Below are 19,866 nucleotides of genomic sequence, written 5' to 3' on the forward strand. Positions count from 1 at the left end.
GCTTGAAAGGCATTTTATTGATAAGATATGAAAATTTCACCTGGGAGAACATTTAGGAGAAAAAGTGAATTGGATTGAGCCAAATGTGTGATCATAAAAATTCACTGGGCAGAACAGCGACATTAATCTGTCATGAGCAATTGACCATTCTTTTTTTTATACAAATAGTTGATAATTGTACTGTTAATCTTAACTGTTAAAGCAAGCCTGAAACAAACAAAAAACCCTTATGATATAATGAATTGTATGTATAGTACGGAAAAGTAATAGAACATTAGAAGCAAAGAAAAGGGTTTCATATTTTTATTTTCAGTTATATAGCTTTTCTTTATAACATTGCATCATTCTGTCACAGTTGCAGTTATAAAACCACACTCTGTCTTTTAAACTATAAAACAAGGCAGAAATAATGACCCTTTGAACTTTTCAGCAGTTAAACCTTATTTTAAGTTGTATAACACTGTTTCTTTGCTGTTTAAGTGCTTCAAGAAACAAGACTGTACTCGACCCAATAGCTCAGAGAAGCTCTTTTGCATACATAACAACTGACGTTTTTTAATTCTTCCTGCACTGGAAAACAATATGAGACTCTTTTTTTTGCTACTAATGTTCTATTTCTTAGCTGTACTACACATACAATTTCCGTATATCATAGGTTTATTTTCGCTTCAGGCTTACTTTAACCTTTGGCCTGACCCTACTGTTCACTATTATGTGCACAGGCCTCCTATTGCCTAATTAACACATCAGAATGATCCTTTTCTGGTCCTAGGATAAAACACTTTCTACACTTGATCCCAAGCAGCAAAACAAGGTCCTGCTGTTCTGCATTCTATATGTTTCCTCTCCAAAGAGCAATGCGATGAGCAGATGTGCTAAATGTGTCACATCTCTGCATTCATTCATTATTGTCGTGCATTTAGAGAATAAAGCTGAAGGGAAGCTCTGATATTTGACCACACTAGGGGGTTGATAGTCTGTAAAATGAGAAGCACATCAGTGAATATAGAACCTGGAGAGAGATTTGATGGGGCGCTGAGCTGTTAAAGCGGGATTGTCACCATAAAAATAAAATTTCAACGGCAACTGGTCTGAGTGTATTAAGTGATAAAGATTCTAATCCTGCATTTAAAACGTTCAAAACCTTTTCTGCTGTTATGGTTTGGAGTTATAACATACCTTAAGAGCACTGGCCCTTTAACCTCCCTGGCGGTATGATAAATGCGGCTGCGCGGCCGCTGGAGGTTTTTTTTCAAATTATTATTTTTTTTAGCATGTAGGTAGCCTAGCGCTAGCTACATGCTTCCCCCCCTCCCTGCGGCGTCCCCCCCGTACCTACCGATCGCCGCCGGCGCCGCTTGCCCATAAGGATATCCCGTTCTGAACGGGATTTCCTTGAGGGCTTCCCCGTCGTCATGGCAATGAACGGAGTGACGTCATCGACGTCTCTGACGTCGTGACGTCACAGGGAATCCCGATCCACCCCATAGAGCAGCCTGGCCGCGATTGGCCAGGCTGCACAAGGGGTATGCGGGGGGGGGGCTGTTTCCACGGCGGGTAGCGGCGCATCGGCGGCGGGCGGTGGCGATCAGACCAAACACGCAGCTAGCAAAGTGCTAGCTGCGTGTTTGAAAAAAAAATTATGTAAATCGGCCCAGCAGGGCCTGAGCGACACCCTCCGGCGGCTTACCCCGTGTCACACACGGGGTTACCGCCAAGGAGGTTAATAGCCATTGCCATTGAGTTGCATGCTGGGGGTTCTTTTTATCTATGATATATTCCTCCTTTTCCTTTTATTTCCCTGCCTAGCTGCCTAACTGAAACATGATCCTCTGCTCACTTGTATTTACAAGCAAGGCTGAGGTCACTCAGCGATTGAAGGAGAAAAAAAAAAAAAAGTTGAGTGAAGAAATGACATCAGTATTTAGCCTCAAACTGTGGGCAAAAGACATGGTTGCCACCAGGAACAGAATTCTCTTCATTTGCTATATAAAATTCACTGAAATCAAAATGCCGACAGTACAATACATGTGTTGTGTAAGTAGATCAAGTATTTCCCGGTATCTACTTATATATGTGGGTTTTTTTTTTCCCTGGCATAGTATGGCTAATCCTCCTGCTTTAAAAGACAAAAACTGAAAACTCAGGACAAAATAAACTTATTTCAGGAGTTACATGGCAATAGGGGGTGCAGATGTAATATATTATTTAGAATACCCAATTTTACCTTAAACATTCTGGTTTTAGCACCAGAAACTCTTCCTATATGTATATATTGCTGTATATTAGCACGTAACCCCGCCCTGCCAGTGATGTTTTAGCCTAGGCTATGAAGTCACAGCATTCAGCCCCAAAAGGCTCTGGGAGACCAGATGTTGTTTCTGCTCATTTAATAACAAACAAACATCCCACAGCAATGCACCTTGCCAGCAGTAAAGATGTGTTAAATTTAAGAATGTAAATCACAGTGAAGAAAATTTAGGTCAAAAACCTGAGCTGTTCTTGCCTTTTTCAAGATTGCTAACTCAGTAAAGGACCGGCCTTTAAAGCATTGTGATCATATAAATCCGGTTTAGCGGGGTCTGAACCCTCTATAACAGTAATTATAGATTGACGGTGTACCTTGAAATAAATCAGAGCACTCTATTTGATTTTATATAAAAAATTGTATTTGCTTATCATACAGCATATATACAAAATATGAACAGTTCCAAGTAGTGTTTCCTTCTAACAGTATTCCATCTCATCAAGGCTTTAGAGCCAAGCGATCATCAATCTTCTGAACACATTCAAAAAAGAATATAACAGTTGTGTTATGTAGAATAAGATCAAAAGTAGTCTCATCTGTATTAATAGCTGTGTATCTAGTAGCTGTGTAAAACTTGTAGTAATCTTCTTAAAGAAATAGCAAAAAAAAAAATAATCCTAAAAACACTTCTTGCTAACATCTTAACAGAACTTAATGCTGAAAAATGAATAAAGTAAATCACCAGAATATTAAAGTGAACCAGAGACGAAGCACCCTTGTGTATTTTACCATAGAAATCAGTGGGAACATTAGAGAAAACATTTACCATGCTCTCTGTTCCATCCTCACTGCTAAAAGTGTCTGTTATCTAGCTGAGATAAGAATCCCGGACTGAGCATTGATTCTGGCTTTGCTATAATGACTCAGCTATAATGATTCCTGAGCAAAGCCAGCAGGGGGCAGGCTTGGACTTGAAGACAGCAAAGAACACAGTCTCAGCTATAATTATTCTGTAGCAAAGCCAGACCGACTGCTTAGTCGGGATTCTTATCTTAGAGGTGATAACAGGCAAATTAAACAGAGAACAATGTAACAAAGAGCAGATTAGGTGTTTACTGTCATGTTCCCACTGATTTATAAGGTAAAATACATGAGGTTGCTTCATCTCTGGTTCTCTTTAAAGAGAACCCGAGGTGTGTTTAAAGAATGTTATTTGCATACAGAGGCTGGATCTGCCTATACAGCCCAGCCTCTGTTGCTATCCCAAACCCCACTAAGGTCCCCCTGCACTCTGCAATCCCTCATAAATCACAGCCACGCTGTGAGGCTGTGTTTACATCTGTAGTGTCAGTATCAGCTGCTCCCCCGCCTCCTGCATAGCTCCGGTCCCTGCCCCCGTAGCTTCCCTCCAATCAGCAGGGAGGAAAGGGATGCAGGCGGGGACTGGAGTTCTGCAGGAGGCGGGGAGAGCAGCAGACTGACACTATAGAGATAAACACAGCCAGCTCTGACAAGCTGTTTGTCAGCAGCGTGGCTGTGATTTATGAGGGATTGCAGAGTGCAGGGGGACCTTAGGGGGATTTGGGATAGCAACAGAGGCTGGGCTGTATAGGCAGATCCAGCCTCTGTATGCAGATAATATTCTTCAAACCCACCTCGGGTTCTCTTTAAGCATATTACCCCTTCTCTGTCATCTCTTCAGCATCTAGAACCACTTGTGGGAAGGTAGCTTCTGCCTCGTGTGTCTTCTCAGGAGATTGGCAGGCTAGTGCACTGCAAACTATGAGCTTTCAGCTCCTACTTTTATAGTAATTAGATGCAATATGGCTGCCTAATCTGGAATTTCCCTGAATCCCAGGTTCTGATTGGCTGAAACTTTCGTGCGTAGCTCGCTATCTTTGTTTTGAATACTGTAAATAGTTGACATTTAAAATAACCATAACAGATTTGTTTATAAACTCCTTAATTACCTTATCTTGTGAGAATTAACGTCATTTGGAGTGTTTGACATTTTGACATGTGATTAATAGGTCATATTTGACGCAGTTAATTAAAAATGGATGTCACCTGCCATCTTGTCTGCTGGTTGACATATTTGACCTAGACATTGGGACTTCCAAACATTAAACAATGTCATTCATGAGGCATTTCTGATAATGTGCCCTTCTGCTAATTAGTTTGGAATGTGTCTGTACTTTCCCAGACATAAGATTGGTCAGGTTGACACAGTAAAGCAGCCCATACACTCAGCCGATTTTCTGGCCGACCGATCGATCCCGATCGATCGATCGATCGATCGATTGCAAATCGGTTGGCCAATCGACCGATCGATGGCCGATTTCGATCGATTTCGATGGATTTCCATCGAACTTGCAGGGTGGAAAATTTAGGTCGATCTGAAGAGATTGCTTATCAGTTTGCATTGGCCTTAATGGAAATCTGATGGCAAAAAAATGCCATCAGATCGAATTTCAATAGATTTCAAACTGAAATCTGTTGGAATTCTATCCTGGTAAAAAATGTTCTAAAAACGCATCAGATAGATCATCAGATGCATTTCTTATCTATCTGCTGCCAATCTGACGAGTGTATGGGCACCTTAACACTGTAAAAGAGTCTTCAGCAATTTAAGGTTTATTGAAACATACAGGGCTTCTAATATACCTATTTAAATACAGGTCCTTCTAAAAAAATTAGCATATTGTGATAAAGTTCATTATTTTCTGTAATGTACTGATAAACATTAGACTTTCATATATTTTAGATTCATTACACACAACTGAAGTAGTTCAAGCCATTTATTGTTTTAGTATTGATGATTTTGGCATACAGCTCATGAAAACCCAAAATTCCGATCTCAAAAAATTTGCATATTTCATCCGACCAATAAAAGAAAAGTGTTTTTAAAACAAAAAAGGTCAACCTTCAAATAATTATGTTCAGTTATGCACTCAATACTTGGTCGGGAATGACTACTTGCAGAAATGACTGCTTCAATGCGGCGTGGCATGGAGGCAATCAGCCTGTGGCACTTCTCAGGTATTATGGAGGCCCACGATGCTTGGATAGCGGCCTTAAGCTCATCCAGAGTGTTGGGTCTTGCGTCTCTCAACTTTCTCTTCACAATATCCCACAGATTCTCTATGGGGTTCAGGCCAGGAGACTTGGCAGGCCAATTGAGCACAGTAATACCATGGTCAGTAAACCATTTACCAGTAGTTTTGGCACTGTGAGCAGGTGCCAGGTCGTGCTGAAAAATGAAATCTTCATCTCCATAAAGCTTTACAGTAGATGGAAGCATGAAGTGCTCCAAAATCTCCTGATAGCTAGCTGCATTGACCCTGCCCTTGATAAAACACAGTGGACCAACACCAGCAGCTGACATGGCAACCCAGACCATCACTGACTGTGGGTACTTGACACTGGACTTCAGGCATTTTGGCATTTCCCTCTCCCCAGTCTTCCTCCAGACTCTGGCACCTTGATTTCCGAATGACATGTAAAAGTTGCTTTCATCTGAAAAAATTACTTTGGACCACTGAGCAACAGTCCAGTTCTGCTTCTCTGTAGCCCAGGTCAGGCGCTTCTGCCACTGTTTCTGGTTCAAAAGTGGCTTGACCTGGGGAATGCGGCACCTGTAGCCCATTTCCTGCACACGCCTGTACACGGTGGCTCTGGATGTTTCTACTCCAGACTCAGTCCACTGCTTCCGCAGGTCCCCCAAGGTCTGGAATCGGTCCTTCTCCACAATCTTCCTCAGGGTCCGGTCATCTCTTCTCGTTGTGCAGCGTTTTCTGCCACACTTTTTCCTTCCCACATACTTCCCACTGAGGTGCCTTGATACAGCACTCTGGGAACAGCCTATTCGTTCAGAAATTTCTTTCTGTGTCTTACCCTCTTGCTTGAGGGTGTCAATGATGGCCTTCTGGACAGCAGTCAGGTCAGCAGTCTTACCCATAATTACGGTTTTGAGTAATGAACCAGGCTGGGAATTTTTAAAAGCCTCCGGAATCTTTTGCAGGTGTTTAGAGTTAATTAGTTGATTCAGATGATTTGGTTAATATCTCGTTTAGAGAAACTTTTCATGATATGCTAATTTTTTGAGATAGGAATTTTGGGTTTTCATAAGCTGTATGCCAAAATCATCAATATTAAAACAATAAAAGGCTTGAACTACTTCAGTTGTGTGTAATGAATCTAAAATATATGAAAGTCTAATGTTTATCAGTACATTACAGAAAATAATGAACTTTATCACAATATGCTAATTTTTGGAGAAGGACATGTATAAAGCTTATTATATAATTCTTCTTTAAACAATTTAGCATATAAGATATAATTGCACATTAAAATGTAATAATATAAAATCATGTTCTATATATTTGCCTTTCCACCGGCAGATGTCATAATTTCATCATTTTTGACTAATTGGGAAAACCCCTTATATTGTTTTATATTTTATGAGGCCTTTTCCCAAAACATAGCATATGTTACCAGCTATCAATGTTCAAACCTATTGTAATGTTTATACTTTTCATATGTTGACTTTCTCTGGCTGAGAAATGTTATCTTTTCTTGCTGACCTTGTAACATGTAAATAATCTTCTAGCTTACAAGTTAAAATGATCTAAAGGTGCCCATACACTCGTCAGATTGGCAGCAGATAGATAAGAAATGCATCTGATGATCTATCTGATGTGTTTTTAGAACATTTTTTACCAGGATAGAATTCCAATAGATTTCAGTTTGAAATCTATTGAAATTCGATCTGATGGCATTTTTTTGCCATCAGATTTCCATTAAGGCCAATGTAAACTGATAAGCAATCTCATCAGATCGACCTAAATTTTTTATCCTGCCTGGTCGATGGAAATCCATCGAAATCGATCGAAATCGGCCATCGATCGGTCGATTGGCCAACCGATTGGCAAACGATCAATCGATTGATCGATCGGGATCGATCGGTCGTCCAGAAAATCGGCTGAGTGTATGGGCCCCTTAAGAAAAGTTTTACTTTCTCTAACTATCACTGACAGAATCCAGCATTAAATGTATTTCAAAGTATTACATTCTTTTATATGCAATTATAGGTTTAACAATAATTATTTCTTTCTTTAGAAAGACTGTATTGATTATGAATATTTATTTGTAATAACTGAGCAAATATACATATATGATTACTGCAGTAATGTGACTTTTAAACGTGTTTTCTGTCTGCACATACTGCACTGTCTAACCTAGACATTTAAAAGATTCTTGTAGCATAAACAAAGAATGTTTTGCTACTAAACTAAAATAATATAATTATGAGTTTCACTGCCAGGAATATGCTGAGATGTCACAGAGCAATATTTTAAAAAAGTACTCTAACTTTACAGTTTACAATGAAATTTTGCATAGAACATTAAAACTTAAAACATACACATGACAGCTTTTCCTGCATAAATAAACCGCTAGAATTCTGACAGCCTCAAACTTTGGGCAAAAGACATGGTTTCCACCAGGAACAGAATTCTCTTCATTTACTATATAAAATTCACTGAAATCAAAACGTGGACAGTACAATACATGTGTTGTGTGAGTAGATCAAGTATTTATATACTTATATATGTGTTTTTTTCCCCTGGTATAGTATGGCTAATTGTCCTGCTTTAAAAGACAAGTTACATGGCAATAGGGGATGCAGATGTAATATATTATTTAGAATATCCAATTTTACCTTAAACAGTCTGGTTCCAGCACCAGAAACTCTTCCTATATGTATATATTGCTGTATATTAGCATGTAACCCCACCCTGCCAGTGATGTTTTAGCCTAGGCTATGATGTCACAGCCTTCAGCCCCAGAGGGTTCTGGGAGACCAGATGTTGTTTCTGCTCATTTAATAACAAACAAACATCCCACAGTGAGGCACCTTGCCAGCAGTAAAGATGTTGCCACCTGTGTTAAATTTAAGAATGTAAATCACAGTGAAGAAATTTTTTTACAATGGGTAAACATTGAATAGATAATTTATAAAGTAATACAGTATAATAATATAAGTCGCTTTTTTATAGCTGTAGAGTTTTCTTTTAGCCCTTTAGTTTGGAAATTTCCCTCAGTAAAGTGTACAAAATAAGCAGCACTGAGTTATACATTCACGCTATTAGACATTTATGGAGGGTAACGGATCTGAGTGTCTTTCCATAACTGGCTCTCCTTCTGCATATGCTACTTCCTGATGCGCTGTAGTACATGGACATTCAGGATAATCACCTCAGACTGCAGCTCTCGTTGCACAGATTGCTGTCTAAAGGTTGCCACGCATGATTGCGTTTTCATATAATTTTTTAAATTCAAGAATTACAGATTACTCTGTAATGCAGATCACTCTCACTACTTCCTGTTAGTGCACTGGGGCACCTATGCCTGGCTAATCTATTCAGGGACAGCTATGCCTGGCTAACCTATACTGGGGGCATCTATGCCTGGCTAACCTATACTTGGGGCACCAATGCCTGGCTAACTTATACTGGGGGCTCCTATGCTTGGCTAACCTATACTGGTGACACCTATGCCTGTCTAACCTATACTGGGGGCACCTATTCCTGGCTAACCTATACTGGGAGCTCCTATGCCTGGATAACCTATACTGGGAGCACCTACGCCTGGATAACCTATACTTGGGGCACCTATGCCTGGATAACCTATAATGGGAGTGCCTATGCCTGGCTAACCTATACTGGGGCACCTATGCCTGGCTACCTATACTGGCCGGCACCTATGCCTGGCTACCTATACTGGGGGCACTTATGCTTGGCTATCTATACAGGAGGCACCTATGACTGGCTACCTATAGTGGGGGCACCTATGCCTGCCTACCTATACTGGGGCACCTATGCTTGGCTACCTATACTGGGGGTAGCTACACCTGGCTACCTATACTGGGGGCATCTATTCCTGGTTACCTATACTGGGGGGCTAAATACCACATTCTCAAGCCCACTGGGGGGCGCATGTTTTATGCTAGGTACACACCATACAATTTTGTGTTAGATAGATGGTTCGATAGATAATTTCCGACATGTCCGATCTTATTTTCAATTGTTTTTATGAACGATTTCTCAAAGAAGTGAATGGAAATAGATAAGAAAAGATAACAGAATCGAATATCGATCGTAAAATCGAATCGTAAAATCGATCGGATGGAAAATAGATGGAAAAAACGCATCGTGTGTACCCATCATTACACCTTCGCCCTTGTTGCAATTTAGCCTAGAAACTGCCCTGGAGATAGGGACATGGCCAGCTTGACAATTATCCTCCCTTCACTGGTAAAATATATAGGGTGCTGTGAGGGGTTGGGGCAGTGTATAAACAACCAACGTCTGGGTAGTGGTGGTGGTAATGGGGGTGGACAACCAAAGTTAAAGATCTGTTACGTTTGTATCTTTTTCCATTTTTGTTGGGTGGAGTAAAAATCCTGGTTATCAGCTGAAAAATAGTGGCAGGTGACAGAGATGGACGTAAAATCCTAGGACAGGACAGGACTTCAATCCACCACTGAAACCTCTCCACACTTACCCAGTCAGCTGTCTTTAGGTGCAAGTATTCAGCTGTGAGAGACACACAAGTCCTTCCTCAGCTTACATTGTTTATAAAATTCCAGCTGTACAAAGCCTGGGATTTTATAATCTGGTTTTGATTTTTGCAGTTTACAGAGGTCTGTGTGGTACAGGTCTATGACTCACCATCTGAGCTGACAGAGATCACCAAGCAGTAAGAAGGTTAGTGGTTCAGTCAGCTGTACCATGGTGATGATGATTGCTGAAGTGGACATACACCCTCTGGGCAACACATGTACTTACAAACAGCAGTACAAGACAATACATGTTACGTAACCTCAGAAGCACTTGTCTGGGTGAGCAGCACAAGCCGAATGTGCAGCAGTTTTGTACGCCATTCTCTGGCTTTTTACAAAGGAGCACTTTATAGCACACATCGGGAGAGATCTTTCAAATCTGTCACACATTGCTCATTTCAAAACTGGAGCAGCATGCAACATATTGACTGCAGCAGAGCAGCTGGCATCATAAAGATTTGCACATACTGAAATGTTGTTGCTTAAAATATTATTTCAGTAAATTTTTGACCTCTGATATCTCCTTCACGGTGAAATGCCTGCCTTCTAGTGGCGGTTAAAAAAACAAACTCAAGGACCCCCCCCCCCCCCCCCACCCCATGCAACTTCTGCTCTGCACAAAACATTATTCTGTCATTTACCAGAATCAACCACTCACATCAGCATATTCCAGACTTCTCACGAGCCTCTCCTCCTGAATTCCTTTCCAAAACACATTTGTCACTTTTCAACCCTTCAAACCTTTAAAGGGACACTTAAGTCAAACAAAAAAAATGAGTTTTACTCACCTAGGGCTTCCAATAGCCCCCTGCAGCTGTCCGGTGCCCTTGCCGTCTCCCTCCGATCCTCCTGGCCCCACCGGCAGCCACTTCCTGTTTTGGTGACAGGAGCTGACAGGCGAGTGATTCTTCACGTTCTCAGACACATTAGCACCCTCTATGCTGCTATATGGTATATGATATATGCTATAGCAGCATAGATGGCGCTATTGTGGCCAGGAACGCAAAGAATCATTCGCGTCCCCAGCCTGTCAGCTCCTGTCACCGAAACAGGAAGTGGCTGCCGGCGGGGCCAGGAGGATCGGAGGGAGACGGTGAGGGCACCGGACAGCTGCAGGGGGCTATTGGAAGCCCCAGGTGAGTAAAACTCATTTTTTTTTTACTTAAGCGTCCCTTTAAAGGACACTCGAGGCAAGGTAAAAAAAAAGTTGGCTTTCTGTAGAGGATTTTTCCAGCCCCTGTAGTCTTGAAGGTCCCCATTCTAGTCACCTGGGTTGATCCGCTTTCAGCCACAGTAAAGTCCACAAGTTGGTGGGGTTGGGCACTACTGTGCATGCGCTGACCCAGTGGCACACCTCCTTGATAGCGTGTCCGTAGCCAGAAGCATTCAGCACATTCACAGTTCACCAAGGCTCGCAACTATGCATGCGTGGAATGATTCCGGACACAGGTGTGTGTGTGTTTGAAAGGGGTCACCTGGTCAGTGTATGAAGTAGTGCGCCACCAAGACAACTTTCAGACTTTACCAGGGCTGAAATAGGATCGATGGAGGGGACCAGAAGAACACCAAGGGACCTTCAAGACTACAGGGGCTGGAAGAAGCCCCAGGTAAGTAAAAGAGAACTTTTTCATCCCATCAAAGGCTTCCTTTAAGCGCACCCTTAAAAGTCACTCTTTAAGACAAGTACTGTATGTTATCTAACCCCCATTAAAGAGGAACTCCAGTGAAAATAATGTAATAAAAAAAGTGCTTCATTTTTACAATAATTATGTATACATGATTTAGTCAGTGTTTGCTCATTGTAAAATCTTTCCTCTCCCAGATTCACATTCTGACATGTATTACATGGGGACATTGTTACTGTGGGCAAATTATGTAGCTGTTTCTAGCTGTTCTGGCTTTAACAGACAGCTGTAAACAGCCATTTCCTGTCTGTGAACATTGTTACATTGTGGCAGTTTGCCCAGAGTACCGTACGGTACCAGAGCCTCTTGTGGGAGGGGTTTCAGCACAAAATCAGTCATACAGCGCCCCCTGATGGTCTGTTTGTGAAAATCATTATATTTCTCATGTAAAAGTGGGTATCAGCTACTGATTGGGATAAAGTTCAATTCTTGGTCGGAGTTTCTCTTTAACCTCTTACCAAGCTCTGCTTCTTGCCAAATACAACTTGAAAACACACCCAGCCTCATGAAACACAGCTTACATATTGCCCTGCCTTTTCTTGTCTCCTTATTCCATTAGATTGTAAGCTAGCAAGAGCTGGTTTCTCTTCCTTCTGTTTCTTGTATGTTGCCCCGCATTTTGTTACTCACATTGTGTTAGTCACCATGACAATTACATTGTCTACCAACTGTGTATTAAATACCAATGACTCTTTTTTTATGTAGATATTGTAAAGAGAGATAAAACAAAAAAGGTTTAGGGTTTAAAGGCCAAGTAAGAAACTTTCAAGTATGTATAAAACGTAAGATTTATCATAATGAGATAATATAAAAGTCTGGATTGCGAACTTCAATAAAATATCAGTTCAGTGTGTCGATACTTGACTTTTATATCATAATAATAAATGTTACGTTTTATATATCCTTGACAGACTCTCACTGGGCCTCCAATCCCTAAACCTTTTTTTGCTTGTTTTCTTTTTACGATACAGCAAAGTCTCAGTTATCCGGAACTCAGGCAAGCGGAAATCTCAACTAACCAGCATGCCTGAGGGGGACAGTGCTTTGTGAGGTTTGCATGGCATTGTAGGGCAGAAAATATAGATTCGCCAGGGCCGTCTTCGACTCTTCCAGCAGCTCGCTTCAAAAAGCCAATAGGAGCTTCAGGAAAGGTAGAGGGTGGTGCCTTGAGGCTCGGCAAGTATTTACTGCTGCATGAGGGGAGGCTTGTGCTTTTTCGGCCAACAAGCACACATATCGGGCATCAGGCAATCCTTGCTGTTGCCGGATACTGGGGACTCTGCTGTACGTAGCTAATAACTAGGGGTGGCCAACTGCACATATCTATTTTTATGTACCCATTTGTTTCTTACTTTGTACAGCAGTTTGTTGCAGTTTGTACAGCACCACAGATGATGAGGGTGCAATATACATCAATTATAATAATTCAACTCCAGGTTATAAAGGACACAAAGCTGTGTCTCAATACAGTAAAGTGTACCCCAGGCGAACCTCATGTAAGAAAGCACATAGTTACCAAAGAAGAGGGAAGCCTCTGTATCCTGTAGAGGCTTCCCACGCCGTTCCCAGCCCCCCAAAGCGAAATCTGACAAGTCCTTGTCAGATTGAAGATCAGGCCGCTCTCATGTTCAGCAACGAACGCGGGTGTACTGCAACTGCGCAACGAGAAGGCTGCATAACAAACAGCCTAGTCTAAATATCACGGGATTGCATATCAATATACAGCAATTCATTGTGAGTATGTAGCTTAAGAGGTTTTAGGGAGATCATGTTGTTACTCTAATTAGGGTTTGTAGCTTTACTACAGTATATCAAGTTATATCGGCATAATCCAATTTTGTGGTGTCCTAATGGACAGAAAGTTGGTAGTGCACCTACAGTGCTGCCCATAATTATTCATACCCCTAGCCATTTTTGTCTTAAAGTTACTTTTTTTTCAACCAGCAAGGAAATGACATACAGTATATAAAAAAAGTGGTATATTTATATTATAATTTGGAACGTCTTAGTTGGCTGCAGATTTGAAATATAAGTTTAATTAATAATAATAATAATAATGTTAAAGACAATTGTAAAGAGGCGCCCTAATCGTAGATAAAAGCATCTAAAAACAGTTTAAAATTGACAAAAACGTGAGGTAGCTTACCTCAATGACGACAAATCTTTGTAATAAACAAAAGATTTATTATAGCACAGGCAACGCGTTTCGTGGGTCCAAGCCCGCTTCCTCAGGACAATATAAGTGCCTACATCAGCAAAAACAAGACTCCTCAATATACCAGTACTAATAGGGTACATACATTTATAACATCAGTGTCACACATGCATTTAAATCATTATATTGTTTAACATTTGACAGTGACACGCATGTGTGACACTGATGTTATAAATGTATGTACCCTATTAGTACTGGTATATTGAGGAGTCTTGTTTTTGCTGATGTAGGCACTTGTATTGGCCTGAGGAAGCGGGCTTGGACCCGCGAAACGCGTTGCCTGTGCTATAATAAATCTTTTGTTTATTACAAAGATTTGTCGTCATTGAGGTAAGCTACCTCACGTTTTTGTCAATTTTAAACTGTTTTTAGATGCTTTTATCTACGATTAGGGCGCCTCTTTACAATTTTCTAGTGCATCTTGTACCCCCATACGTGTCCCGTTTTAAGGGGTGGAGACAGACCACGCGTGGTGTACACCACGGTGGACACCTGTCCCCCTCTTTTTACCCTAGGAGTGCGACCGCATCCAGGTCCTCGGTGACCTCCCCGAGTGGAGTCGGGTTTATTGTCTCCACCTGCTTCCTGCGGTCGGTTGCCCCTCTGCAACCCACCTTTGTGAGTAGATCTTTACTTACTACAATTACCCGATTTTATTGACGTACTGCACCATTGGGCTCCCCGTTTTGTTCCCTGTGTCTTTTTTCAGAAGGTGTCCTGACACCCACTACCCACTTCATAATGTTAAAGAGGTATTGTCAGCCACAAAATCCAATTACATTTACCCACTGCTCTGTGTTCATTATGCAGCCTGGGATCTCACCCTGCAGTGCAAGCACCCCAATCTAATCTGAAATGTTTCTGCTGTAATAAATCTTATCTTAGTCAGCCTGGCTCTCTTTTTGCCATTACCAAGGAGAAGGAGGCTTGTCATCACCCCTCCCACATTCCTGCTCCTCACTGATTGGCTGAGAGCAGTTCTGTGAGCTGCTGAAATATGATCTATGCTGTTCTCACCTGTGTTTACAAAGCAATCTAGCTATGGCAGTGCAGTTTCTAGGAGAAAAAAGTAAGGGATAATTGACAGCAGGATTGGCTTCAGTCGGAGGGAATGCCAGGAACAGAATTCTTTTTATTTACTATATACAATTCACTGAAATCAAAATGTGGACAGTACAATACATCTGTTATCAATACATCTGTAAGTAGAACAAGTAGGTATCCTCTTATATTTGTGGTTTTATTTCCTGGGATAGTATGGCTGTCCCTACTGCTTAAACTCTTAAAAGACTTGCGCAAGCACCAACGTATGTTTATGGCAATTTATTTCCCTTTAAATGGATAATATTCCATCCTGATAACAGTCTGTGGCGCACTGGAATGAAGCAATGTTCCTGCTGCGTGGATTTTAGCTGCCTGGCTGCTGTGAATATTTTGGGACATGATCCGCTCTTTATAACAGACGCCTTCCCAGCCTCTCCGCTCTGATCAGAGCTCAGCCAATGGCTTTATTAATTCTGTTTCATTCTGCTCCAATAACACATCAAATATTCATTATTAGATGGGTCTGTGAGAGTGTGCAATGCCACCATCAATGAGCAGCTTTGTATGGCCATGCAGTGCTGAGAGAGTTAATGGAGGGCTACAGTCAGAATCCAGCAAAGGAACATTATAGGGATTCATTCTGAATATGTTTTTATCATTGAGAATAGAAAAAAACCTATATTTTGTAATTAGATTCACATTTATAAAACTCTGCAAAAGGAATCTACAACAGATTTCTGTTTTCAACAGACTGAATTCCTTGCAGCAGCTTAATAATTAAGTTAACAAATCAATTACCTAATATTTTTTATTTTCCTGATTAAAAAAAATATACATATATTTTTTAGTGTAAAAAAAAACTCAGGAGAAAAAGTAAATTAAATAAGGGCCCTTATCTCTTTTAACTCATGATGTATCTCTCCTTACCCCCAGTGGCTTGGCTGAATGTTATGGGCGGGGCCATAACAAAACTTTAATGGGGCCATCAGATGCGGGCACTCTTGAGCAATGCCACCTGCCCCTACTCTATGGATATATGAGTTAATTGGGCAATTTACATTCTCATGCAATCTACACTGCTTATAGTCCATGGACGCTGCCTGAGACAAAGTCAGGGCCTGGAGGAACACAAGAACATTAATAGTGAATGGATAAAGTACCACCTGTGCCCCTCTACTCCAGGGCCCCATAGCAGTTGCTATGGCTATTGCTACATCCCTGCTTTGCCTCTATTCAACTTTTCTTGTGAGTTTTTTCACAGGAGGAACTATCATACCTTATCAATAAAATGCCTTTTAGGCCTCTTTCCCACCAAGACATTGCGTTTTAGGGGACGTTAAGGTCGCTTAACATGCCCCTAACGCAACGCATGGTGGTGTTGAAGTTGGACGTCAGATTGAGCTGCGTTATGCGGTTCTCAAAGCAGCCACTCCAGGATAGTGATGGGAAGTCCGGATCTTTTTAAGGATTCGGATCATTCAAATCGGATCATTGAAAAGATCTGGATCTTTGAACCGAACCATTTTAATCATTTTACTAGGGAAGCAGACTGGGGGTGAAATGACTAGCAGGACAGGACTTTCCCTGCACTGTACATTCTATATGTTCCTGTTTCTTCCAGACAGACATCCACTGTGAACCGAATCTTTCATTGTGATGATCCGGATAAGTCGACTCACAAAAAAGATCCGGATCAAATGAACGATTCGTTCATGAGCCGGACAACACTATGAGTCCCACCACGAGTCACCACAGTGCAGTGAATATTAATTAGCCTTATGGCTAGTCACTGAGCATGTGCAAACAATCTAACGCAGCTCTATAGGGGTATAACGTACAGCATGTTGCACTTTCATTTAACGTGCAGCGTTATACCCTAACGCAACGTGGGCACTGTGAACAGCACATTGATTTTACAGTGCTGTGAGTTAGGCTGCGTGACTGGCTGCTGTAACGTGGGACTTTAACGTCCCACTGTAAAACCAGCCTAAAACCACCAGCAAGCATGAAAATACCCAAAATATTGTAAGTTTGATATTACTTATTAGTATTCTTCAATTGGTAGGCATGGGCGTAGGGCCCGTGGTCGCAGCGGTCGCCTTGGCGACCGGGCCCGGCTCCTGAGGAGGCGGGGGAGGGGCCTGGGGGGCCATCTCCGTTTGGAGGGCCATGCGACCGTGCGCGCTGGTAGGAGGGAGCCGCAGCCGCGGGGAGGGCAGCCCGACCTCTCCCTCCCTTCCTCTCCCCGGGCCCCCCCCCCCCCTCAGATGCAGAGTGCAGCTCACGGAAGCGCTGTAGGCAGAACTCACCTCCCTGCGTTCCACTCGCCGCTGATCTCCTCTCTGGCTGGCTCTGCATAGATGTTGTTACACACGCAGCTTCCGGCTAAACAGGAAGCTGCGTGTGTAAGCATCTATGCAGAGCCAGCCAGAGAGGAGATCAGCGGCGATTGGAACCAGGGACGGAGGTGAGTTCTGCCTACAGCGCTTCCGTGAGCCGCTCACTCTGCATCTGAGGAGGGGGGGGGCCCCGGGGAGAGGAAGGGAGGGAGAGGTCGGGCTGCCCTCCCCGCGGCTGCGCCCCCCCCCTCCATTATGGGGACGGGGCACCTACCTACCTGCCCTATCCTGGGGGGCAGCTACCTAATCTATCCTGGGGGCACCTACCTAATCTAACCTATACTGGGGGGCACCTACCTAATCTATCCTGGGGGGCAGCTACCTAATCTAACCTAATCCTGGGGGGCAGCTACCTAATCTATCCTGGGGGGCAGCTACCTAATCTATCCTGGGGGGCACCTACCTAATCTAACCTATACTGGGGGGCACCTACCTAATCTATCCTGGGGGCAGCTACCTAATCTATCCTGGGGGGCATCTACCTAATCCTGGGGGGCAGCTACCTAATCTATCCTGGGGGGCAGCTACCTAATCTATCCTGGGGGGCACCTACCTATTCTAACCTAATCCTGGGGGGCACCTACCTAATCTATCCTGGGGGGCACCTACCTAATCTATCCTGGGGGGCAGCTACCTAATCTATCCTGGGGGGCAGCTACCTCATCTAACCTATACTGGGGGGCACCTACCTAATCTATCCTGGGGGCAGCTACCTAATCTATCCTGGGGGGCAGCTACCTAATCTAACCTATACTGGGGGGCACCTACCTAATCTAACCTATACTAGGGGGCACCAACCTAATCTAATTTATACTGGGGGCACCTACCTATCTATCCTATACTGGGGGCACTTACTTATCTAACCTGTATTGGGGGCACCTAGCTAGCCTATACAGGTGGCAACTAAACTGGCTACCTATATTGGAGGCACCTACCTAACTAACCTATACTGGGGGCACCTACCTATCTAACCTACGCTGGGGACAACTATTCTGGCTACCTATATTAGAGGCACCCACCTAGCTAACCTGTACTGGGGGCACCTATCTATCTAACTTATACCGGCGGCGCCTGCCTATCTCACCTATACCGGGGGCAACTATACTGGCTTACCTATGCCTGACTACCTATACTGGGGGTACCTATAGCTGGCTATAGGGATTTTGATAGGTGTGTGCATCCGTCGGGTGTTGCCGGGGGAGGGGGGCTGTTGTTGCCGGGGGGGGGGGGGGGCCCACATCCAGATTCCGCATCGGGGCCCAGAGGTTTGTAGCTACGCCACTGTTGGTAGGCCCTAAAAAGGTATGACTTCATTAGTAGGTAAGGAGAAAATGTATCACCTTGGGAGAAAAGATAATTGACCTTATCTGTCTTAACATGAACCTGAAGTGAGGAAACTCACTTCAGGATAGATACTCACCAATATATAGGGAAGACTCTGGATACCAATGGGGCCTTCCGGGTCCTTGGTTTGCAGGGCCGGTTTTAGTAACAGTGGGGCTCCGGGGCAAAATTAACCTAGGGGCCCTCCAACAGACAACCCCAACCAAAAGGCGGCATTAGGGACCCATTGTAGCAGCCAAATTCACTCCTGAGCTGGCTGCTGACCCTCCCTCCCAATAACTTCTCAACTTAACTGTGCTCCATGGGCCCCTGCAGAGTTTTTGGCAGTGTAGCACCTCACCTGCCCACCAGCACTGGTGAGACGCTACTCTGCCAAAGACTCTGCAGAGGTCTCAGGGAGCAACAGTAAAGATGGGGAGAGACACCTTGGGGCCCCTACAGGCTCTGGGGCAATTGCCCCCTTTGGTCCATACCGCCATTCCCGTACTATCCCCACTGAAGGTATTTGGCCTGCTACATCGAATACCTCTTCAGCACTCCTCAAGTAGCATTTGGAATTACTTGCTTCCCCAAGTATTTCTGAAGATGAGCGCATCTGTACTGCCCAAGTGCTAGTCCGGGCTCGGGCATGTGCAGTACAGATGCACTACTCTTTAGAGCTACTCTGGGACGCATGTACTTCCAAAACCTTCTTTTATCGAATAAAAACGGAAATTCAATCAGGTGTTTTGGGACAACTGATTGTATTTATCGAATTGGTGTAAAATTGGATCTTTTAATTGTATGGTGTGTGGCCACCTTTAGTGTTTGTCATTTGCTCGCCCGACTTACTCTTACTCTATAGAGCCTTGCACATTAGGATCATTTTCTGCCTATCTTTAACAGGATGACATAACAGTCAGCTGACTGGGGACTTCCCACCAATCAAAATGCAGTATTTGAAGGCAGCAGTGCTTGTGCAGTGAGAGGTATGCACAGCCGCCATTATTGCAATGAAACACCTACTAAGTTATGAAAGAAATAAAAGTTTGGCCAGTGGTTGCTAGTCCTTCATAAGCCAGGTAGAAGCAAGATTTTCAGCTTCCTGATTTATTACACAATTAAAAATTTTGATGAAATTTTGCTGCCCCTCAGACTGTCCCTTTGGTAGTAAAAGATGCGAACACTGGCAATCAGGTGCTGGAGACTTGGGCGCAGCCGGCGCCACCACAGTCCATAATAGTAACTTTGGAGCCGTCAGAAGACGTAGCTGAAGTTACTTTTAAAACACAATAATTCGGCTTCCAGCAATTGCTGGAAGCCAAAGTATT

General features: G+C 43.0%; 1 protein-coding gene across 1 annotated transcript in view; it reads right to left on the reverse strand.

Moving 5' to 3' along the window:
- Window positions 1-19,866, reverse strand: part of NECAB1 (N-terminal EF-hand calcium binding protein 1) — a 332,817-nt gene that overhangs the window by 237,898 nt on the left and 75,053 nt on the right. The gene's annotated exons all lie outside the window — the stretch shown is intronic.

This window comes from Hyperolius riggenbachi, chromosome 5 (assembly GCF_040937935.1).
Source record: "Hyperolius riggenbachi isolate aHypRig1 chromosome 5, aHypRig1.pri, whole genome shotgun sequence".
Lineage (NCBI taxonomy): Eukaryota > Metazoa > Chordata > Amphibia > Anura > Hyperoliidae > Hyperolius > Hyperolius riggenbachi.